The sequence below is a fragment of the Pan troglodytes genome, chromosome 6, assembly GCF_028858775.2.
Source record: "Pan troglodytes isolate AG18354 chromosome 6, NHGRI_mPanTro3-v2.0_pri, whole genome shotgun sequence".
NCBI lineage: Eukaryota > Metazoa > Chordata > Mammalia > Primates > Hominidae > Pan > Pan troglodytes.
The window spans coordinates 120,186,905-120,212,346 of NC_072404.2; the positions used below are offsets into that span (position 1 = coordinate 120,186,905).

At 42.1% G+C, this 25,442-nt stretch overlaps 1 protein-coding gene across 2 annotated transcripts in view; it reads left to right on the forward strand.

Annotated features, from left to right (window-relative positions):
- LHFPL3 (LHFPL tetraspan subfamily member 3) overlaps nucleotides 1-25,442 on the forward strand; it is a 574,056-nt gene that overhangs the window by 468,464 nt on the left and 80,150 nt on the right. The window lies entirely within an intron of this gene.

Sequence of the window (25,442 nt, forward strand, 5' to 3'; positions counted from 1 at the left end):
CTTGTGAGAGATATTGAGACAATGGATCCAGCCATGTCCAACTCCTGACCTAGAAACTGAGATAACAAATGTGGGCTGTTCTAAGCCACGAGGTTTGTGGTAATACTGTTATGCAATAATAGATGACTAGCGCACTTCCTTTTCTGCTCCCACACCCCTTTTAGAATCTCTCCCAGATCTACTTCACTCCCACCAGCCAGCACCCAGTGCCAATCTGGAGCAGCCAGAGGGCTCCCCTCAGGGGCCCCCATAGGCTCAGATGCCCTGGGAAAGGCCTAGTGCTTCCTTCTCCTCTTGTATCCCCTCACTCCTCCATGTGCTGACTTCCATTTACCTTTCAGAGAAACCATCTGACTGGGCTAAGTATCACAGATTCCTCAGGACTTAACCCAAAAGAAAGGACATTGTTTCATTGACGATATCTGGGGCCCTTCTTAGCATCCCTTAAGTTCAACTACTTAGGGGAGTACTAGTTAACATAATATGAAGGTGCAGAACTAAAGGGTATACAAGCATTTTGGACCCCAAAATAATTGCTTCCTGAAAGAGATGTGACTCAAATGAATGTGTAGTCCTTGTTAATGGCCAATGACAACTATCTGTAGCGATGTAGTGATGTTGTCACCTGTTACAATTTGAGGTCCTCTCCTATCTGGAAGTTGCCGTGAATGGCCAGAGTCGACTACATGGTCCCACATCAGCCTTCTTTCTGTCTTCAGTTCCTTCCTATTCCCCTGCTTCGTTCACCCCTTCCAGGGTGGCACAGCTGCAGCCCCATAGAGCCCAGACTGCAGTTGCACTAAAGGAGGCTTCACAGAGCTGTACAAAAGCTTCCAGCCACCAAAGCACAAAGCCTTTCCTTCAGTCAGCCTCCACAGTCTCCCAGCACTTAGGAGAGCCATAATCCTACATGACAGTCAGATTTATGCTTTCTTATGGGGCTTTTTAGGCTTATCCCAAACCCCTCTCTTCTCATACCATCTACAGTTTTTAGTCTGGATCCCTCTAGAACAGCCCTCAGGGAATAGGATTTATAGGTTAACCCTAGCCACATTGCTTCGTCTGAACCCTGGGCTCTCTTCTTCTGTGGATTCTGTGATTCCGCAGCTCAGTATAGTATTTCAAACACATTGCACTGTAAACCATGATACGTTTCATGATTAAGCACTAAAAAGAAGACAGGTGGTGCATTTATGGTAATTAAAGCCTGCTGCAGGCCGTGTTTTAGTGCGTACGACTGACAATGCAGGAACTACGACAGTCTTTGGTAAAGAAGCAGCTCTGTCTGTCACATGGCTGTGGCTCATACAAGTTTTCAGACAGAGAACAAGATTGGAGGGAAGCTCACTCATCTTTATCTAACTGACATTTAGGTCATTTGGGAAAGTATATGCCACAAAGCATAATGCTTTCATTCATACTTAGGTTTCAATTAGTTCAGGACTAAGTTATTCATAGATTATTTAGAGATGCATTATGTCTTTTGAATTATTAATTCAAGATAAAACTCAATCTGTTAGGGGAAATTTTTCTACCAGAGTTTATTCTAGAAACCCTTAAACTGTTCTTGATCTCTGCAGATTTCTAAACCAATAAAGGGATTGCATTGAACCCCAAAGTTGTCTTCATTACAAATAGGAGTTTTAGATTCTGGGAAACAGAGTGTTGAAGTTCTCTTTCCAGTAATGACACATGCTGTCTTTGTGACTGTAAACATTTTCTCTTGAGGGTTGACTAAAATGAAGAACTCTTAGGATCTTTTTAGGATGAATGTCCATTATGTTCTTTGAGTGTTTTCAACATGAAAAAAAAATCCTGAATTGATTAAATTCTGTTGACAATTCTAGAATGAAGATTAATTATTTTTTAGTGCAAGGAAATCCTTTGCCTTCATTCAGTTGTGAACAAAATATTTCCAAGCCCCTGTGAGGCTGGGTCATGAAATGATCAAAGGGAACCCAACAAAGTCTTGCTGTGGACCACACCTGAGATCAGGCACTTTCCCTCACTCTCCTTGCTGCTGGAGCCATGGCTTCATTTTACTCATAATACCTTTCGGGCATTAAACAATACTCTTGGAAATCCTCTTTTTCTCAGTCCTCTCTTCCATCTATGTGTTCTTCCTAATAATTTCATTTATTCCTATGACCCTGTTGGGGGTTGAATTGTGCCCCACCAAAATATATATGTGTGTGTGTGTGTGTGTGTGTGTGTGTGTGTTAGAGTCCTAACCCCCTGTACCTCAGAATGTAATTTTATTTGGAAACAAAGTCCTCATGGAGGTAATCAAAATTAAAGTAGGTCATGAGGGTGGGCCTCAGTCTAATATGACTGGTGTCCTAACAGTCTAGGGGGAAATTTGGATACACAGACAGACATGCACAGAGAGAGCACCATGTGAAGACAAAGGCAGAGAAGAGGTTGGGGTGATGTTTCCACAAGCCAAGGAATGCCAGAGAGTGCCAGCAAACCACAGAAGCCAGAGGACAGGCATGGAAGAGATTCTTCCTCACAGCCACCAGAAGGAATCAATCCTGCCGACACCTCGATCCTGGACTTCTAGTCTGCAGAACTGTTAGACGATAAATTTCAGTTGTTTAAGCCACACCGTTTGTGGTACTTTGTTACAGCAGCCCTAGAAAATGTATACGACTCCAACTCTCAAAGTATTATTTCCAGTTCAAAATCCTCTTCTGAATTGTCGGATTGACAAGAGATACACAGGCTTCTCAAACTCACATAAAGGTGTTATTTAGCCCAATGCCTGGACCATAACAAGTTCTCAGTAAGAGTTAATGCTGCTGCTACTATTGATGATGATAATGATGAAGTCGCAGAAAAGAAGGGGAAGAGAAGGAGCAGCAGCAGGAAGAAGAGAATGAATTAACTGAGTCTGGCTCCCCTCTGTGAAACACAAAAGATGTAAACAGTCACCACAAGATGTGTCTTTTCTGTCTTTGTACTCCCTCCATCTAACCACTCACTGAACGTCTAAAGCACACTCATGATTGAAGCTTCTGAATGTCCTTATTGAATGCATTGGTGGACAACTGGTCGTTAATCACAGATGGACATTCTTTAGAAGAAATCATAGTTCCTGGCCCCTTTGTGCATTCAACGGGAGTGTTTATTTGCAGTGAGGCAGTCTGAAACACAGTCTCACTGGCCAGGACTATACTCCATCTCAGCTGAAGAGGGAAAGGTGGCATGATACATTCACATTACAGCCGTGCCTGGGATTTAAGTAACAGTATTTGACTCTCAACCTACTCTTCTCCCCCATCAGCCACACTCTTCCTCTGATCAAGATGAGGAGGCACAGAATAGCAAACTATGCCCACTTCCTTCAGAAACTGAAATGCCCAGGTTATTTTAAATGGCACCATTTATCAAGCACCTGCTAGCTATGTCAAAACACTGTCAGACTCTTACTTTGTATTCATTTTTCCAATTGAACCCACCAACCCCCACTTCCAGTATGGAAGAAGTATTATTAATCTCATTTCAAAAATACTACCCATTTCATTGGTGGCTGGAGAGACTACATTGCCTGAGGTCATTCAGCTAGAAACTGTCAGGGCTGGGATTTGAACCTATGTCTCTGTGACTGGCCTACTTAGGGCCCAGCACTGGAATTGTGCCTGGTGACTGGCTGGGGCGCAATAAGTATTTTGTGGGCTTACTGACTCCAAAAGCAATACTCTTTCCACTACATGTTGGAAACTCTCTAAAACTGGAGGAGAAGAGGTGAAAAAGACAGAAACTCGATGCAAAAGGTCTGGGTGGCAGGAGTTTGGATATTGAGAGATAAGTCTTTGGTCTTTCCGTTCTATTAGTGTGTGATTCCATCAACTTGTAGTAATTACACACAACGCAAGCCAATGTTTATTAGATACTCTAAGGCCAGTGAGTCTAACAGGTAAATAACAAAAACAAAAACAAAGATTATTACCGTTAAGACATCTCTTGATTTTCGGTAATACCCAACAAAGCACTTATTTCATTAATCACTGTTTGGTCCTTTGCTGCCCTTTCACCCCAACCCCATAGATGTTAGATTCTTTTTTTTTTTTTTTTTTTTTTAGGTGGAGTCTAGCTCTGAAACCAGGCTGGAGTGCAGTGGCACAATCTTGGCTCACTACAACCTCCGTCTCCTGGGTTTAAGCAATTCTCCTGCCTCAGCTTCCTGGGTAGCTGGGATTACAGGTGGTGCCACCAGGCCCAGCTAATTTTTGTATTTTTAGTAGAGACGGGGTTTCACCATGTTGATCAGGCTGGTCTTGAACTCCTGTCCTCAAGTGATCGCCCACTTTGGCCTCCTAAAATGCTAGGATTACAGGCGTGAGCCCGCGTGCCCAGCCGGATCTTGGATCCTCTTGACAAGAGTTTAAAGAACAAGCATAAGGTACAGATATTTTAGCCTGGAGCTATTCAGAAGTTTATAGATCTTTAACATCCTTTTCCTAAATGTCAGGTTGCTGAGACAGGCAGGGGTGGTACATATGCCTTGAGATTCTTTTCTTAGTACATGTGCTGAAGTGAAAAGCTCTTTCCAATTTCTACTTAGGAGAGCAGATTAGTTAAGGTTGCAGTGCATACTAAAGTGACCATCCACGTTCTGCCTTTGAGGGACTCAACCCGGATACAGGACAGATTTTCTATTAGGAGAAATCCCAAAGCCCCTATCCAAGGACAGTTGTGTTTACTAATTTTTGACATGTTTTTTCTTAAATTCTATTACTAGCACTCTCACAATAACAGCACCTTTAATTTTCAATTATTGATAAATAGTATTTCTATAAATAATTTTGTATCATATAACATATAATTTTTATAATATATATAGTACCAAATGAATGGCTTAAGAAGTTTATTATGGAAAGCAAGAGAAGACTCTTACCCATACAGCACAGAGGAAGCTCATTGTACTGTAGCTCAGATACCCTGGATTGAGTGTTAGCCATTTAGTCATTTAGTTAATGAATAGTTTTTGAGCACCAAGGATATGCTATGCACAGAGCCAGGTGCTGGGGTACAATAATGAGTGAGATGGACATAGTTCCCACCCATTCAGAGCATATAGTCTATAAGAAAGCAATAGAATAAATTGTGGTAAGTGCTGCAATAAGGAAGATGCAAATGCAGGCTGTACCAGGCAGGAACACTGAATTTAGTCTAAATGGGTTATGCAAAGCTTCTTGGAGGAAGCAACAACTAAGCTAAAATCTGAAGGAGTAAGCCAGTTGAACAGAGAAATATGTCAGACCAGGGGAATTGTATGTTCAGTGACTCAGAGAGAGCATGGGCACAGTGCTTCCTAACACCTGAAGTTCTTAGTGCCTAGAAGGGAAAAGATAACATGAGGAGTGCCAAAGGTAGTAGCCAGAGGCTAGCCATGATGGGCTCTGTGGGCCCCGGACTTCATCCAAGGGCAATGAGAAGCCATTGCAGGGATTTAGGCAGGGTTGGCATGATCAGACTGTGGCTCAGAAGGGTGGAAATCAAATTGAAAAATCAAGATTAGAGGCAGAGGAACCAGGGGAAAGGCTGCAAGGAATAGCCCAAGCAAGAGGTAAAGGTATATGTGGCAGGCAACTGGAGAGAAGCATTTGGTTGGAGAGGTTTCAGAGGTAGAACTCACAAGAATTGAGGAGAGAGGGTCATTCTCCCACTGTACTTTGAGCCACAGGGAGAATGATGGTGCAGTAACTGAGAAAGGGGGCATCAGTGGGGTAGCAAGCTCGGGGATGTGGAGGGAAGTCAGGAGAGGAAAGGCATGTGTTTCTTTGGGGTAGGATGCCCATATCATTTTTTGTCCAAACAGGCACACGTTCAGAAATAAAAGGAGGTGTTATTAGTGCTATTGGGACAACATAGCTTGTATTTGGCAGACCAGACACATGACAATTCTAGTTTTGGAATATATTGAAGCTGGAGGAACCAACAAGGTACTCAAGTGAAGATTTCAAGTAGGCAGAAGTAGGTCAGAGCTTGAAGAGAAATCCTTGACCAAAATGTTTTCCACCAGGAAAACATTTAAGGAAATCATTTCTTTTTTATCACTCTATGGTGTTTAATTAAGACACATTTTATGGTTGTTGTCACTGTAGATGCCAAAATAAACTGGCAGCTCAGGATTACTGCTCTGTCCTTCCCTTATAGCTTCTCTCATATCAGGTGGTCCAGGAATACCTCCAGATGTGTTAGAACTGTCTTAGGCTTTAGGTTAGAGTCTGCATAAAATCTGGTCAAAGGCAGCCTGCCTAAAATGAGATCTCTTTCTTTCTCTCTCTTTCTCTCTCTCTCTCTTTTCTTTCTTTCTTTCTTTCTTTCTTTCTTTCTTTCTTTCTTTCTTTCTTTCTTTCTTTCTTTTCTTTCTTTGACACAGGGTCTCACTCTGTCTCCCAGGTGGGAGTGCAGTGGCGCAATCATGACTTACTGCAGCCTCAACCTCCCAGGCTCAACCCATCCTCCCACCTCAGCCTCCCTAGTAGCTGGAACTACAGGTCCTCACCACTGTGCCTGGCTAATTTTTTAATTTTATTTTTTTGTAGAGATGAGGTCTCACCAAGTTTCCCAGGCTGATCTTGAACTCCTGGGCTCAAATTATCATCCTGCCTCTGCCTCCCAAAGTGTTGGGATTGCAGGCATGGGCCACCATGACTAGCTGTAAGTGAGATTCCTAATGGAGGTCAGTCAAGAGAGCAAGGATGGATGAGCATACATATATCCCCAATCCTAGAAGGGAAAAAAAAGCTCAAAAAAGATAGTCTACTGACTCTGGATTAGCAGCATCATTTCATATCCAGATGACAGAATGTTGTTGCCGTGGTTTTGATAATCATTAGCAATTATTATTATTATGACAGATGACATGCTGATGCTAAGCATCAGTCTTTGTCAATGCCAGCATAAATGAATGCATATATTAAAGTTCTTTCCACTTTTAGTTCATTCTCATTTTGAAGGCTAAACCTGAAATAACGTGAAGATATTTATTGCTGTCACCTCTAGCTGATTGTCATTATGAGAGAAAGCTGTTTTAAAGAATGCACACAACACTGAAGGATTTGCAAAGTAAGTCTGCCGAATTAATGTGTCCCCCCAACACAAAAGATTTAAAATATTATGTGATAATTTGTTAACCTGAATGCAATAATACAAAGAATTATTTCTCAAATGCTGTTGAAATTGAAACAAGTGAAAATTCAAGAGTTACCAAGGTAGAACTCAGGGCTTTTCTTGGTGTCTGAGACACCATGAGCCTTTCTGTTTGTTGTCAATGCTGTCTTACTTGGAAAGTGATCAATAACACCTTCTCTGTGACCAGTCTTCATCACAATCCAGAAAGTCTCCATCTGAACTTCAATTCAGTAGTTTGCTGGCGTGACCATTGCTGAAAGAGAGCCAGCAGCTGCTGAGAAAATGATGAGCTCAAAGAGAAAAGAGCAATGCCCAAATGGCCATTACTAGTAGACTGGATGAATAAATTGTGGAATAGTCATGCAATGGAAATCTATACAGCAAGGGAAATGAAAGAACCACAACTATCTACAACAACATGGATGAACCTTACAATGTACAATGCTGAGTGAAAGAAGGGAAACATAAAAGAATCTCTACACCAGCCTAGGCAACATAATGAGACCCCCATGTCTACAAAAAAAAAATTTTTTTTTAATTAGACGTAGCCAGGTGGCTCATGCCTGTAATCCCAGCACTTTGGAAGGCATAAGTGGGCAGATCGTTTGAGGTCAGGAGTTCGAGACCAGCCTGGCCAACATAGAGAGACCCCATCTCTACTAAAAAAAATTATAAAAATTAGCCAGGCGAGGTGTCAGGCACCTGTAATCCTAGCTACTCAGGAGACTGAGGCAGGAGAATCACTTGAACCCAGGAAGCAGAGGTCACAGTGAGCGAAGATCGCACCACTGCACTCCAGCCTGGGTGACAGAGCAAGACTCCATCTCAAAAAAAAAAAAAAAAAAAAAAAAAAAAATTGGCCAGGCACAGTGGCTCATGCCTGTAATCCCAGCACTTTGGGAGGCCGAGGTGGGCAGGTCACAAGGTAAGGAGTTCAAGACCAGCCTGGCCAACATGGTGAAACCCCTTCTCTACTAAAAATACAAAAAAAATAGCTGGATGTGGTGGCTCACACCTGTAATCCCACCAAGTCAGGGGGGCTGAGGCAGGAGAATTGCTTGAACCCAGGAGGCGGAGGTTGCAGTGAGCCGAGATCATGCCACTGCACTCCAGGCTAGGCAACAAAGCAAGACTTCATCTCGGGGAGAAAAAAAATTAGATGGGTGTGAGAGTGCACAACTGTGGTGCCAGCTACTGGGGAGGCTGAGGTGGGAGAATCACTTGAGCCCAGAAGGTCAAGGCTGCAGTGAGACATGATGGCACCACTGCACTCCGGCCTGGGAAACAGAGTGAGATCCTGTCCCAAAAAGTAAAAATAAAGAATATGTACAGTATTAATCTAAGATCAAAAATTGAACTTAGCATATTGTTGGGTCATGTAAATAGCTGGTAACCTCAAAAAGAAAGCCAGGGAAGTGATGGTCATAAAAGTGTTATGGGATCTTTGGGGTACCATTTTTCTGGTCGGAAAACTCTGTGGCTAGTGGCGCCTTTGCCTGAGTTTTGCTTGTGCCCACTGGGCTTGTTTCACCCACTTGGCCTGGCAGGCTGTGCTGGGTTCATGCTACTAGCCTGGGTCCCATGCCTGCTGAGGGTGAGTCAGGCATGGAATGGCGAGAGGTGTGTGAGTGAGTGTAGGGTCCAGCCACTGTGCACAGTCAGACATGCTGGCTGCTGCAGCAGGGAGGGCAACTCCAGGTACCAGCACAGGTGCCCCTCTCTATGAGGCTGTGGCCAGACCAGCAGATGTCAGATGATCAGCTGCAAAGAGGAGAAACCCACAAGCAGCTTCCACAGCTGACATCAGAGAACACGGTGGTGCCTGAAAGCTTGGAGATGCCAGGAATTGCAGGGCCTCAAAGAAGGAGTCATAGCCCTGACTTGGGGAGCTCCCAGGTTTGGGCTCCCCAAATGACCACAGCTCTTCTTTCCTTCTCTTCACCCGCAACATAGGAAGCAAGAGGCATGTCTCAGCCCTGTTTGTGTTACAGCTCTTTTAGCCTCACCATTCAGTGGGTCCCAAGTTCTTGTCCTGCAACCAGAAAGAATGAGGTATGCAGACAAGTGGAGGGTGAGCAAGATGAAGAGGAGCTTTACTGAGCAATAGAACAGCTCAGAGGATGCCTGCAGGGAGCAGCTCCTTTCCACAGCCATGGTGTCCTGATAAGTGTTCAGCTCCTAGCAGAGGGTAGCTCCTCTCTGCTAGGCAAGTCATCCCAACAAGTGTTCAGCTATCAGCAGAGAGGGTAGCTCCTCTCTGCAGCTGGTTGTCCCATCATCTGCACAGCTCTCAGCAGTGGAGGAAGCCCTAGAGTGGGTGGCTCCTCTCTGTACCTGGTCGACTCATCATCTCCCTATCATCTCTCCATCGTCTCTGCAGCTCTGAGCAGAGAGGAAGCCCTGGAGTGGGTTGCTCCTCTTTGCAGCTGATCATCTGACATCTGCTCAGCTCTGGCTGATCCCAGAGCTTTTAAGGGCCTCAAAGGGGAAGAAGTGCATGCTGATTGGTCCCACCCAGAAAAGGCACTACAAGTTTCTACTCAGGTCCACGGAACTGGCAGCCTGACTCCCAGCCTTCAGGTCCTCCCTGGCCTGAAGGTGGGGCCTCACTGGGGACCTGCCCCGTTCCGCCCAGGAACCTGTCTGCCTCCCTCTGCCTTTCATGACATCCAGGCTATAGGTGCCAAGCGGCACCTATAGGTCAGCACCAAGCTGCCCTCATCTCACCCTCAGCTTTCCTCCTATGCTCGTCGGTGCCCAAATTCCAGAGGGGGCCGATGCAGCAGGGTGCTGGCATGTCAGCACTGCCCCAAGTGTGTGCACGCTCGACTGGGCTGCGGCAGTGGCCGGGCTGGGCCCTGACTTTACTCTGAGATCAGAGCAGGTGCCGACAGCAGGGAGAAACCAGGCAGCAGGAGCAGGCACTTTCAAGCCTGCAAGGGCAGGGGTGCCTTCCCAGACCCCCAGTAGTGCAGGGATGCCTGGGTCCATAGCTGCAGTTTGGGGCAGCTGCAGCTGCGCCTGGGCTCCCACCTGCTCTATGGAGCAGGAGGCCCAGGTCTGCAGCCATGGTTTGCGTGGCTGCAGCTATGCCCAGGAAAGTGGGACTCCCGCCTGCCCCCCAACCCCGAGAGCACGAGGATGCATGGGTCCATAGCCATGGCTTCCACAGCTACAGAGCCACCCAGGGAGCTCCCACCCCAACTTAGAAGGGGTGGGGCTCCCACTTGTCCCGGCTCTTGCTGGCTCCATGGAGCGAACAGCCCCCACCCCGCCTCCCTGCTGCAGCCGGCATGATGGCAGGGGCAGCTCCAGACGGCCTGCTGCTGCCATCAAAAGTCAGTGAATAGTGATTACCCCCAGCAGGAGAAGGGCATATGACTGGGGAGGGACATGTGGGGTTTCCAGGATACTGGCAATGTCCTATTTCTTGAGCTGGCTGGTGGTTACACAGTGCTCACTCTATAATTCTGTGTTAAACTGTGCCTTTGTATTTTGTGCACTCTTCTGAATGTGTGCCCTATTTCAAAAATCAAATTCTTAAAAAGATAAGAAGACCACTTGAGCAGTGATATGGGGGAACCTAAATCTGTACATTTTAAGTTTTTCATTACAATGATTTACCCAAAGGGACAAAGAATTCTTCCAGTTCCACCTTTTTCTCCTCTGTTCAGAGGTTCTAACTAAATGCCACTTCTCTCTCAGATAGCCCTTTCTTTTAAGTCAGCCCAGATCTCCCCTGTGTCTACCACCACCACACCCCACACAGTAGAGTCTCATGCCCTGGATTCTCTTCTGGATCTGGTCATCTCATGGCAGGCTGCACACATGGCTTATTGGGAGACACAGGAAAGTTGTGAACTGCCTCGTGTCAGTACTAGGGCAAAGAAGCTCAAAGGTAGGAATTCTCAAGGTCCCTCCCCCTTTCCCCTTTGAAGAATGAGGGATTCATGCATGGAACTGCTTTGCTCATTCAGAGTGAGAGACCAAACCCCTCCTTCCTGTAGCTGACCACCACATTCCATATAGACCAGCACCCCTTGGCACAATGAGAATTAGCCTCATTGTGTGCTTTCTGTCACCTATTCTAGGACACTCTGCAGCAGCCTTGACCTTCATTATGAGTTCAAGATGGAGATCCCATCCCAAAAGAACAACTTGAAGAACTGCGCCCTGTAAAAAAAATGCTGTTGTTGTTGTTGTTGTTTTACAGCAACAACATTTGCCAGTAGATTCCAAGCTTTTTCCATAATTAGGCCCACTTGGGGCAAAAAGAATCAATCTAGGTAAAAATCATATCTAAAAATCTCATGCCTATTACAGAAACCTAGTTTCCTTTTAGCTTAGCGGGATTCCATCCTGCTACGCAGGATTTGAGGCTCTGCACTAAGCTTCAGGGATGCAAGAACCACTATGCTGGCTCCTGAGATTGCTTCATAAAAGGATGCATTTACCAAAGATAATCAGATAGTTTATACAAAGCATAAGTGTGAGCTCTCCCTTGAACCCATTCTATTTTCTTGGATTCTAAATCCTCACCTTTGGTCTTAATTTTAGTCCTCTATGGTAACCATGGTTTCAGAATCCTTCTTTCAATTACTATGAGCAGTTGCATAAAGGAGATGTTGGCTTTAGTCTCTTAAGCCCCATCTGAAATTTCTGCAGTGGTTTGGGAGCAACTCACTTTTAAAGTGAACTTCAGATCCTGCTTTCAAAGGCACACAGTGGCTGTCAGAGCTGAGCAGTTTCATTTTCAGGCCACTCAACGTGGCAAAGAGCTCAGGTCTAAACAGCTTTTGCCCAGGTTGGAACCATCTCACCTTGCCTGACTTAACTCCTCCCTGCTGGCCTCCCAGCCTAGGGCTGCTTTAACTCCATTGTATTTGTCAAGAAAATGCATTTTCCAAGCCTGCCTCATGAACCTTGTGTCTTCTGGGTTTCCATAATCCTCTGGGTTAAGCACACACTTCTGACTGTGACCACCTTAACTTCTGAACTGCTAGCTCTTCCAGTCATTCTGGGGCTCCCCTGCAAACCTTCTTCGCTTCTCCCCCTCTTTTCCACCCAGGCAAATTCTTCAAGGCCCATCCCACACACCCTGGCCTTCCTAGCCCACAAGGATCTCTCCCTGCCTCTGCCTATCTACGCACTTTATTGGAGTATTCCTTGGTATTGCTATTTATCTTTGCTCAGCGCGGGCTACTTTGCCAGTCTTCGTTATAATTTCCGTGAGGGCAAACCCTGTCCAGTATCCTGTGTGCCCATATAGTGCCTATCCAGTGCTGGGAAGTCAATATTTATGTGTTGAGCAAAGGCTCAACCTCAGATTTTTTTCAACCTCACCCCATTTCATTCAGCCCACAAGGGCCTCCTCCCTTTTTCTCCTCATCTGATTCAGCTTCTCAAACTGCTGCCTTGACCCAGCCCAGAAAACAGCAGGGTTTTCTTGTTCATTGGGAAGTTTTCTCATGTAAACACCACATCTTTAAACAACCTTCCCCTTCAATACAGTCTCTGGCATTCATCCTTTTGCAAGTCTCCTAAATGCTTATTTGATTGTGTTTAGGTCCATAGCATACTCTTTACTTTGTTCATCTCTCTCACACTGGTAGATAGCTGAGGACAAAAACAACATCTATGCTTCATCATAGAGCCCTGAGGCCCTCACATCCCTGGGAACTCAGGGGCCTTTCCTGATTTGACGATTGACAATTCTAGGTACACGACCACAGAAGCCTCCTCCCTCAGACGGTACTACTTCCCTGATTCTAATCCCATACAAACCGCCGTGGCCACACCATGATACCCTCTTTCTCCACACAGTCCCTCCCTCATACCACATCATCAACTGTCTTTTGAAATCCTCCCATTTGCTGACTGATCGTAAAGTCTTTAGGCAAACACTATTCCAATACCTAGCACCAGGACCTCTGTTGGCTATTTAAATGTAGGTTAATTAAAATTAAGTACCATTCATTTCCAATGTAGTTGCACTAGCAACATTTCAAGTGCTCCATAGGTACACGTGACTAGTGTCTACCGTATTGGACAGCACAGATACAGAACATTTCCTTCACACAAAGGGCTCTTGGGCAGTGCTGACTTAGAGCAAGCAAGAGAAGTAAGAGGAATCGGAAGGATTTATTGAGCCAGCAAGGATCATCTAGTTTATTTCAAAGCTCTTAGGAATGAGTGTACTTAAATGCTTCAGAGAAATATGGTGGTTCATTTTCCTGTTCTATTTTATTTTCTATCAGTTTCAAGAAGTGTCTCTTTACTACCCTCTAGGTAACCTATTGAAATTGTCACAATCAACATGGGCAGGAAGTTGTCTCTAAAGTCTAATCTTGTTTGTGGAATTCTTTGCCCACCTAAGGCAACTGACTTCTAAGGCAACTGACTTCTAAGGCAACTGGCTTGGGCACTTCTCTCATTAAAAAACAAAACAAAACAGGCACGTACCTGTAGTCCCAACTACTCGGGAGGTTGAGACAGGAAAATCGCTTGAACCTGGGAGGCGGAGCTTGCAGTGAGCAGAGATCGTGCCAAATATATCTATCTTCTTGGTGTTTTAATTTCCATTATTACAGTTTCAGTTTTATGCTTTACCCCATTAAGATTCTTTTGAAATTGACCCTGGGGTAAACATATCATTATGGACTCAAGTTTATAAGTAAAATAACCAATAACCTAAATTTCAGATGTTCAAAAGTACTCAGAGAGGGGAAACTGGGGCAAAGCCAGAAAAACAGAGATGTTTCCACGTTTCGCTAATGTGTTGGGTTTGAGACTTTGTTGGCTTGTTTGTTTTAATCAGCCCTTTCTCCTTTCTCTCTCTCTCTCTCACACTCACTCAAATGCTAAAATTAAAAAAAAAAGGAGCCGCAATACACCTTTGAGATTTAATCTTTAACTGCTTGCTTGTTTTGGGGCTTCCTCGTCTTTTTTAATCTCTGGTAATGCCATCATAGTCTATGAGATTCTTTTCTCTCCTCGTCTGTCTGTTACACAGAAGAAACTGTCTATAAAACACATAGCTATATAGAACTTTATGAGAATATAAATCATGGCCCCCTATTGTGGCATTCATAATGTTTATTTTGCATGCCTTCAAGAGTTAGGCAAAGCCCAAATCAGTCTCAGCTTGACTTAATATAAGCTTAATTTGATCCCTGTAAATGCAACTGAAAATCTTCCATCTTGATCCTGCTTTAAAAAATATATATTAAATCACATGAACGATAGGAATGTGCTTGCATTTCTAATAATAATTCCAAAACAGATGGTCCCTATTTACAATCATCGCAATTAACATATCACTACTAGGAATTCACCAGGGTTCACCAGTTCAGTTCTATGCAAACATCTCCTGCTGTTCTTCACCCATCTCCAAAAGAATACATTCCTCTTGCCCATTTAGATCTGGAAAAAAAAAAAACAACCTGCTGTCTCAATTACTTACCTTCATCCTTGCACGAGAGCCTCCTATGTGATTACACACAAAAATTCTGACCCTTGTTTCTGAATTATTTCTCAATATCCCAGCAGAAAAGTTTTTGCAGTAGGGAGCCTGTGCCTTTCCCCTTCTTCTCTCATTTAAAAAACAAAACAAAACAAAAACAAAAACAGCAGTTGCATCACTCTTGTAATATAAAGTATATGTGCTTCAGCACTAGTACCCCAAGTCACAGCAGCCACATAAATCACTTTAAATGCGATTCACAGGGAAGCCCTTTGCTTGAAAGTAATCACGACCTTTTGGGATTCCAGTCACTTTATATTGGAGCTTGCTGATATGTGCGTACTTTAACAGGGATTCCACACCACGTTTACAGATGCACCACCACAGCTTGCATTTTTGAAGGCACATGGACAATTTATCAAGGCTTCAAATTTTACAGAGACACACATGGCTGTGTAAAGAAACTTCAGCTGCCACAATGATCTTCACTGTCACCTGGCCCCAACAGAAGGGCAAATATGATCAAAGCAATATACAAAATGAGCCGATTGTGATCTCTTTTTTAAGGAAGAGAAAACTCTGTCTCTGTTCTATTTCCTTGTGTGTTTCACAGTTTGGGCTCCATGATTATATTATTGCAGAAATCTCTCCAGGAAAATCGAACTCATCAGGACATTTGCACCTTCTCATTCATACACATCTGGACATGTTATATCTGAAAATTGGAAAATCCAAGTGCATTCACAGACCATGCAAAAAAAAGAAAGTGGGAAATGCCAAGCCCATTTATCATTCTCAGTGACAAAATTGTACAGGCAGCTTCTTCTGCAAGAAAAGCAAATGAATGAAAGGGTGAGCAGAGTGCTAATAATGTACCATGGCTCCAGATTAAAGTGTCAGTGCTTCTGCTCAGCCTCTGAGCAGCTGAAATGCTTCTCTGGGTTTTGATTAGGAAAAGGAAGATATTCAAAGAGATGTGAGCTGCATGCCTGGGATACATTTTCATAAGCCAACCATGCCTTGTCAAACCAGAGGCAGAGATTATGTTGGCAAGGGTTGCAGGCCAGGCTGAAGCCCTTGGCAAAATCAGGAGGCAGATGAATTGGTGTTCCCAGGGCTCTTTGCTGAGGCTCCCAAGCAGCCCACCTCATGCCCAACTTTCTACAGTTTATGAGCAAGGCAGAGGCCCACCGTGTACATAACCTGCAACACCAGCATCCTCTCAATATCACAAAGAACTCATTTCTCCCTCCAATCAAGCAGCTCACCTCACCCTCAGTCTGACCTTCACTGCCTCAGGGATCACATAGGTTGGGAAGACACCTCAACCACCCCCCCAGACCAAAGAAGCAGAGGCCTCTAGACTAAGGTCCTGGTTATATCCTCTGCAGAGGAGGAGAGAAACGCCTTCCATTCCTTTGGAATAAGCCCACTACCAACAAACGCCAACACAGTTAACGCCTCATCCAGTTTGTCCTGACATCAATTTCAAGCTTTTCTAGGATTGGGTCCCAGACAGGAGCCTAGAGAGACACCCTCAGTGTTTCCTGCTTAAGCTTGGACTGCATTTCCCCTCCCCCTAGGAACTTTAACTGCCTTCCAAGAGCCTGCCTCCCAAAGTCACCCCTGTACTGCTAATTTACAACATGAAACCTTCAAAGCATCACGGCAATTAGATTAATCTTTATTGCATGCTTTCTGCTTTTAAAAAAAATGTCGTTATGTAGTGTTCAATTTTTTAATAAATGTGACAGGAAATGAGTCCCAAAGAAAATATATTTCATGGGTTTTAACAAGTGTCTATGAGTGGCGAGGACATGGGTGGGCTGCCTCTGCATCCTCCTGCTCTCAGGCTGTGTGGGTCACTCCAAGCAAAGGGTTCCCTGCTGACAGCATCCTCCTCGTGGGTGGCAGGGGCTGTGTCTGCCTCTGCTGAGGAGAGGCAAGGAAGTGAAGAGTTCCGATTCAGAAGCACTTGCAGCTGTGGGCAAGAGCCGGTTTCACGCAGATTCACTGTCAAGTGAAGGCTGAGGTAGGAAGTATTCTCTTGATTCTGAAATGAAATCCTGCATTATCCCTCAAGTACATTTACCTATCCCTACTGCTCCTCAGAGAGAGCCAAATCTTTGAGTTCCCAGGAGGCAGAACTGTGTGGGTTCAGAGGTTCTAGAAGACAAAGATCGGACCCTTTTAAAGGCATTACGTGCAACATGAAAGAGCTAGGACACCAAATTTGGAAAATTCAGCATAATCTACAGTGTGACCATCTCACTATGCTGCTTTATAACCTTGTTTTGCCATCTTTAAAGGCCTAAAGTAGCACAGTCAAAGTTTCTAGACTTGGAAAAACAGGAGTTCACAGAGAAATGAGTAAAATAACCAGTTCTCCCACCTCCAAGTGAAACCTCACTTAGTTACAATAAACTGCACAAATGCACTTTGCAAACATAGATTAAGTAGTCTAATCAAAGGTCAGTGAATTTTCCACAAGTGTTAGAGAGCTCCCCCAGTTTGTAACATGGAGATAATAACAGGCCGCATATAGTAAGAAAATGTCAAGAGTGAAGGGGCTAAATATTTACTAAAGCATGAGAAGCTTGGAATTTGGTGACAATATTACCGGGAAGCGGAAAGGTGGGGCAGAGGGGAGGGCCTTGCAATGATTTACATCCAAAAGATGCAAGGTGGGCTTTATCTGTTTAAGGGAGTTTCCCATGAGACTAAGTGTTTGAAACTGGTTTCAATAGCCCAAGGTTCATACTGTGTTCCAGAAGTGACTTTCGTTGGAAGGGTCTTTCTCAAAGGTGGAAAACATTGAGTTGTTGACAACTCTAGTGAGTCATGGTATTTTGTAATACAAATATCTAGAAGTGTTCAGTCTTGGTCCAAGTAGATATTTAATGAGGAAATACTAACTTCTTTTTATAACACATTTATCAGGTAAAAAAGCAGTCCCTGAAATTTCATCCTAGTCTAAATCTGATAGTTTTCCTTCTGCTGCAGGGTTACTCAACCTCACCACTATTGACATTATGGACCAGCTAATTCTCTGGGGGATGGAGATCTGTCCTGTGCATTGTAGGATGTTTGCCAACAGTCCTGGCCTCCCCCCTACTAGAAGCCAGTAGCAGCACTCAGTTGAAACAACCCAAAATATCTTCAGTCATTGCCACATGAGAGTGAAAATTTCTCCCAGTTGAGAAGCTCTGTGGTCCAGAGGAAGGAATAGTTTTTCTTATTCACACAAAGGCACCCTGTGGGCTGGCAGTGGCCTGTCAGCAAAGATCAGGTAAGCCGCATCATCTTGGAAGAATCTGACATGGAGCTATGGTTCAAAATAGCTATTATCTTTAGCAAGGGGCAAACACAGGGAGAAAGGACACGGATTGGAGGATAAAAGTAAGGGTAGAATTTAAAGACAGTGTTAAAAAAAAAGGGGGCAGTGGGCTGGTACCAAAAGATTGCTCTGTTTTCACTGTTCACCCTACCAAGAAGTGTGAGTTTAGTGTCTACTATGTGACTGGCTCTGAGTTACACCCTGTGAGGAACACAAAACCAAAGTACCTTGGGGTCCCAGGCCTCCAGAGCCGTACGCTCTGCATGAAGAGGTGAGCACAGACATCCCCAACAGTATGATTACAATCCACAGCAATATGTGATGCATAAAAACAGTGAGCCATGGTCGTGTATGCTGTGGAACACAGGGAAGGCCCGAGAACGAAACATGTGGAGAATGTTATCAATAGCTCCCCAGATTAATAAATAATTTCAGATAAAGAAGAAATGGGCCCACTCCAAAAATCTTCCATTGCCAAATTCTTGATGTTGCAGGTATCTTTCATCTGCATGAAGAGTTTGGAAGGCCCAGGTTCTAGGCCCAGTCCTGCTGTAAACAGCTATGTGACCCATGACAGCCACTTAACTACTCCAGGCCTCAGTTTTTTCATCTCTAAAATGAGAGGGCTGGACCAGGTGATCTCTTAAGGCCCTTCCAGCTACAGCATTGTATGGTCTGAGCCCTTCTGGTTAATTGCCTCTGGATGATTACATTTATTGTGTTTATTAAGCAGTTTGGGGTTTCTCCATTCAGAGCTTAATTTCCTTTTCTATGACGTATTTCCTCTCAGAATTTTTATATGAAAATTGTATTTCACAGTTTTCCGTGCTTTAGCTTGAAATAGATATTATGCCATAAAGATCACTATAGATTTATAAAGCAAAACTCAGAAACATTAAAGAGTCCATAAGTGCTTTGAGATTAATTTGATCTTCAATGGGTCTGTGAATGAATGAGCTTGACGGAAGCCTTTCAATTTCTCGCTCCGCTTCAAAGAGTACACAAAGTACAAACTGTAAATCAACCTCCACATTTGCTGATATGGCCACTAAGCTGGAAAAAAAGAGAAAGAGATATGGCTAATAAACTATTCAAAAAAGATTTAGGAGCCTGGGGCCAGGCATGGTGGTTCCCACCTCTAATCCCAGCACTTTGGGAGGCCAAAACGGGTGGATCACTTGAGGTCCGGAGTTCGAGACCAACCTGGCCAGCATGGTGAAACCACATCTATACTAAAAATACAAAAAATAGCCGGGCATGGTGGTGCATGCCTATAATCCCAGCTACTCGGGAGGCTGAGGCAGGAGAATCACTTGAACCCGGGAGGCAGAGGTTGCAGTGAGCCAAAATTGTGCCACTGCACTCCAGCCTGTGTGACAGAGTAAGACTTCTCTGTTTCAAAAAATATATATATATTATATATTATATATATTATATATTATATACAATTATATATATTATATATTATATATAATATACAATTATATATTATATATTATATACATTATATACAATTATATATATTATATATTATATACATTATATATTATATATTATATACATTATATATAATTATATATTATATACATTATATATAATTATATATAATATACATTATATATAATTATATATATTATATATTATATACATTATATATAATTATATATTATATATAATATAATATAATATATAATATATAATTATATATTATTTTATATATAATATATATAATTATATATAATATATAATTATATTTTTTATATATTATATATAATTATATATAATATATAATTATATATATTATTTTATATATAATATATATAATTATATATATTATTTTATATATAATATATATAATTATATATATTTTATATATGATATAATTATATATAATATATAATTATATATATTATTTTATATATTATATAATTATATATTTATATATTTGGCATTATATATAATATATATAATTATATATATAATATATATTATATATAATTATATATATAATATATATTATATATATAATATATAATATATAATTATATATATAATATATATTATATATATAATATATATTATATATAATTATATATATAATATATATTATATATATAATTATATATAATATATATTATATATATAATTATATATATAATATATATAATATATATTATATATATATTATATATATAATTATATATATAATATATATTATATATATAATATATATTATATATAATTATATATATAATATATATATAAATAATTATATATTATATATTATATATATAATATATATTATATATATAATATATATTATATATAATTATATATATAATATATATTATATATAATATATAATTATATATATAATATATATTATATAAAATTATATATATAATATATATTATATATATTATATATATAATTTTATATATATAATTATATATAAATATTATATATATAATTATATAATATAAATATTATATAATATAAAATATATATTATAAAATATATATATAATTATATATATTTTTTGAAACAGAAGTCTTACTCATATATTATATATATTATATATTATATATTATATATTTCAAACTTCTCTGTTTCAAAAAATATATATATAATTATATATAATATATAATTATATACTATATATTATAATATATAGTATATTATAATATATTATATATTATATAATAATTATATATATTATATAATAATTATATATTATATAATAATTTTATAATATATATAATATATATATAATGTGTTTAGGAGCTTTGGAAGCCCAGGGCCCCAGCTTATGACTTACCTTCTTTGAATTACGCATGCTTGTATGATCCAGGTGGAATCTAGATTATCCATTTCTAACAGACATATATGAATGAGTAAGTGACAGGGGAGTGGGGGAGAGAGTTAAGATAGGAGGACCATATAAGATCTAAGAGCTGCAGTGTTAAAAATAATAATAATAAATAAAGATAGGAGGACCATAGAAGGAACTGGGACTGAGGTCAGAAGGATCCAAACAAATGATCAATTCACTTCTCCATTCAAGATGGCATGAGTCAAACATAGCAACAGTGAGCCTGATGGACTGAGGCACATTTGAACAGCAAAAGCAGTCCATATGATGGGTTGGTACAGAATGTGCCATCACACATCAGCTGCTCTGTGAAAAGAGAAGCAACATGGAAAGATCATGGACTTGGGATCAGATTGACCCAGGATCAAATCTTAGCTCTGTTACCTTCTAGGTCTGTGATTTGGGGCAAGTTATTTAACCCATTGGAGCCTCCATTTCCTGATCTATAAAATTGGTGTAATAAAACCTGTCATTCAGAACGGCTGTGAGGACTAAATGAAAGAATGTGCATGTTCCAGGATTAAGTCAGCTGCACATAACAAAAAAAAATTCAAATAATAGTGTTTTAAATAAAGTAGAGTTGATTTTCCTTCAAATAGTATGAAATCTAATGGTAGCAGTTCAGGACTAGAAAGGGGACTTCATTGCATCAAGGATGTCCCAGTTTCCAGCTTTATTTTTGCATGTGGCTTCCATCCTCAAGATAACCTCGTAATCATAAGATGGTTGCAGCAGCTCCAACACATTTGCATTTTAGACAAAAAGAAGGAAGAAGAGGGAAGGAGAAAAAGAAGCCTGCCCCCTCACCCCGAGTTGAGTTAGCTCTCTTTAAAGAGTTTTTTTAGATGCCCCACCCGACCACTTTTGTTTCTAATTCATTGCCCATACCTACCTTCAAGGAGGGCTGAAAAAGTTAGGACTTTAGCTGGACACATTGCCGCCCCCAACAATATGGGGGATAAAGGCAAAGGGGAGGATGGATATTGGGTAATTAATTAGCAGTCTCTCCCATGGTAAAGCACCTAGCAAATAGAAGGTACTACATGAATAATAACTGTTATTATTTAATTCATTCTTAAAGCTATTTGAGGGAGGCTTTATCACCAAGGTTGCTGACCAGCCCGGCAGCCAGTGTTCCCTGGTCTGTCCTGGAAAACTTTCATATCACCACAGCTCTCACCATGGCTTAGGTCCAAACTGTGCCACAGCCTCTCAGGAGATGTGGGTCTTTGGAGCCTCTTTAGTGCTGGACTTCTAGCCACAGGCAGCTCTGTGACAGCAGGATAACAGAAACTGAAGCTACAGAGTGGAGAGATAACAAAAGAAGAGAAGCAGCCCTGCATCAGCCCAGTCCATCCCAAGCAGCATCCCTCATCCTTCCCCTAGGCAGAGGCCCAGAGGCTGTTTCACCTCTGATTCTTCCACAGCCTTACCTGGCCCAAATCTTAGCACCATGGATTCTGAAAGTAAGGATAAGAACAGAAATTCATCAGATAAATGGAGCCCCTTTGAATCAAGATCCCTCCAGAAGTATGATTCAGGAAGTTTTGCCACCCAGGCCTACTGAGGAGCCCAAAGCCCTCTCCAATGGAATGGATCTGTGTCCAAGCCACTCAAATGGCTGAAGACCCATCATGACCCTGAAGCTGCCCAAGATGGACAGCCCAGTTATGGAAGGGAGGAAACAGCTGCCATGGACCCATAATCTCAAACCCTGTGGTTTGAATATGCTCACTCTCACTGGCTTCTAGAGCTCTCTCTACTTTGGTGACTCTGGAAAGAGGGTTTCTTGCACCCCACTCCTTTTTTACCTTGGCTCTGACATAAAAAAGGAGGTATTTTTTAAAACATGTTAAACAGGCTAGAGCTGGAGACATAATTGTTTTTTCAGAAATATTCATGCAAAGGATACCCTTGTGTGGAAGAAGCCCTTTTGTACTACCTTAAAGTTAGGCTAAATAATCTCCACAGTGATGTATGGGGGACCCCATCACCTATTTTTGCACCATTTACCCTAGACTAGAACTTTGATTATCGTTTACTAGGTAAAGCATGTTTGTGTTGCTCCAAAACCCAGGCTTCTTGATTCTTTTACCACTATCAATGTGAGCACTGACAAATCGTGGCATAGAATGGATCACTGTCCTGCAGCCAGTTCTCCATGTGGTACCTCTTCAGTCAGAGCTTTGGAAGGCAAGCTCCTGTTTTATATGTCACAAAATAAACCCTGGTCTTGCAAAGCCTTTCTAGCACTTTAAAGTGAGATTAATTTAACTGCAATTTGGTTAAAAGCTTCCTAAGGGAGAAAATTCAGTCTACTGATTTGGTATAGATAAATGGATGTTTTTTAAAGTAAAGAAGATGGTAGGTACAATTAGATTATAGTCTTGGGGTTCATGTGAAACTAGTGTCACCTTATTTTGATTTCCTAGTTCAGGTAATGGCCTGAAACTTACACATACCTTCCACAGAAAAGGAAATAGAGAAACTGCCTTTTTATTTCTCTTCACTGTGCACGTGTTCAGTATTTAAACACTGTCTCAAATATCTGTTTTGTTTTTTTTTTTTGATAGTATCTTGTCTGCATAAGAAGCTGACCTTTCCATAGAGAGGCCCTGGAGTCTAAAATTATCAGAACAATTAATTTATTTGTGTCTTTTGTTATGAATTCTTGTTTTAGTAAGAAAAATCCTTATTACATTCTCAAAAAAACAAAAAAGTTATTTTGGAGATGCTTGGTTCATCTCACCACGTGAACTCCTTCAAAAGACCTGTGCCATCTCTGGATCACAGTCCAGAGGTCTCCACTGCTCTCTGGGGACCTCACAAAGGAGGCTGGACCCTCTTCCAGACCATAGCCCTTTGCAGATTTGAAAGCGGCTGTCCTGTGCTCCTCAGGTTCAGCACCAGACTGACTGCCTCCAGGTCATACAGTATTGTCACAAGTCCTGAACATTCTTCTGTGGACTAGACCCCTCTTCGGCTCTGGCTGTCATAATGATAACAATGAGCCAGATATGGGCAAACCAAGAGGAAACAGAGAACCCTGTCTCTTCCCTAGTTTGGGACCCTCTCCAGCTCACTCCCGCCATGCCTGACTCGTAAATTGGCCATGGAGGACTCTTTCAGCAAAGGCTCACCCAGCCTCAGCCTCTATATGTGAGATGGTTTGAAAGACATAGTCAACTTTCCTGGGCCTTGCTGCCCTTAGAACATAGAGGCAGGGCTCCTGAGTCTCTGTCCCCACCAACCTCAAATTCCCCAGGCCAGCAGGAGGATACTACCTGCCCACTGAATTCACAAGAAAAAAGGTCCAGGGAAAAGCCTCACAGGATGGAAAGGAGAGAACTCCTGCCCCAGCAGGTAGTGAACTCAGTAACTCAAATCCAGCCCCTTCCTCTGGTCTCTTGTCTGAAACCAAGAGACCCAGATGCCCAAATATCATTCTAGCCAAGGAAAGTCTGCTGGGGATACAGGACTTGTACCCAGGAGATACTGGCCTGACAGCCCTTCTTCACTGGGGTGGAGGAGGAAGGCAGCAAAGCCCTCTTAGGAAAGCACCGCCAGGCCTCTTATTCTTCAACCTCAGGAGTGGGGTGAAAACTCCTCCCATGCCAGAGTAGCTGAATAGGTCAGCCAGACAAATGGCGTAAGTGGGAAGGTAAGAGGGAAATAAAGAGTCCCCAAAACAATGGCTGGATGCAGTGGCTCACGCCTGTAACCCCAGCACTTTGGGAGGCCAAGACAGGTGGATCACTTGAGGTCAGGAGTTCGAGACCAGCCTGGCCAACATGGTGAAACCCTGTCTCCACTAAAAATACAAAAATTAGCTGGGCATGATGGTGCACGCCTGTAATCCCAGCTTCTCGGGAGGCTGGGGTGGGAGAATCACTTGGGCCCAGGAGGCAAAGGCTGCAGTGAGCCAAGATCGTACCGCTGCCTGCCTGGGCAACAGAGTGAGACTCCATCTCAAAAAAAAAGAGTCCCCAAAACATACTGACTCCCAAAGCTCATACTTATGAGGCTCAGATTGTGGTTTGGCCTAATCCTGGCCTCGCGACTTCAACCCAGCCCTCACTCCCAGGGGAAACAGCACACCCCCATTAAGAGCCTCCCATGAGGAGCCACTCTCCCTGACCAAGGGTCCTCCGGCTGGCTTGGCCTTCATCAGAGGGAAGCAGAAATGGGGGCACATAAAGGAAGAGAGTAGAAAAAAAGTAAAAGGACCCACTCTTGCAGTGGAGAGTGATAGATGTCATAGCTGCTTTTTTTAAAATTATTATTATACTTTAAGTTTTAGGGTACATGTGCACAATGTGCAAATTAGTTACATATGTATACATGTGCCATGCTGGTGTGCTGCACCCATTAACTCGTCATTTAGCATTAGGTATATCTCCTAATGCTATCCCTCCCCCATCCCCCTACCCAACAACAGTCCCCAGAGTGTGATGTTCCCCTTCCTGTGTCCATGTGTTCTCATTGTTCAATTCCCACCTATGAGTGAGAACACGTGGTGTTTGGTTTTTTGTCCTTGCGATAGTTTGCTGAGAATGATGGTTTCCAGTTTCATCCATGTCCCTACAAAGGACATGAACTCATCATTTTTTATGGCTGCATAGTATTCC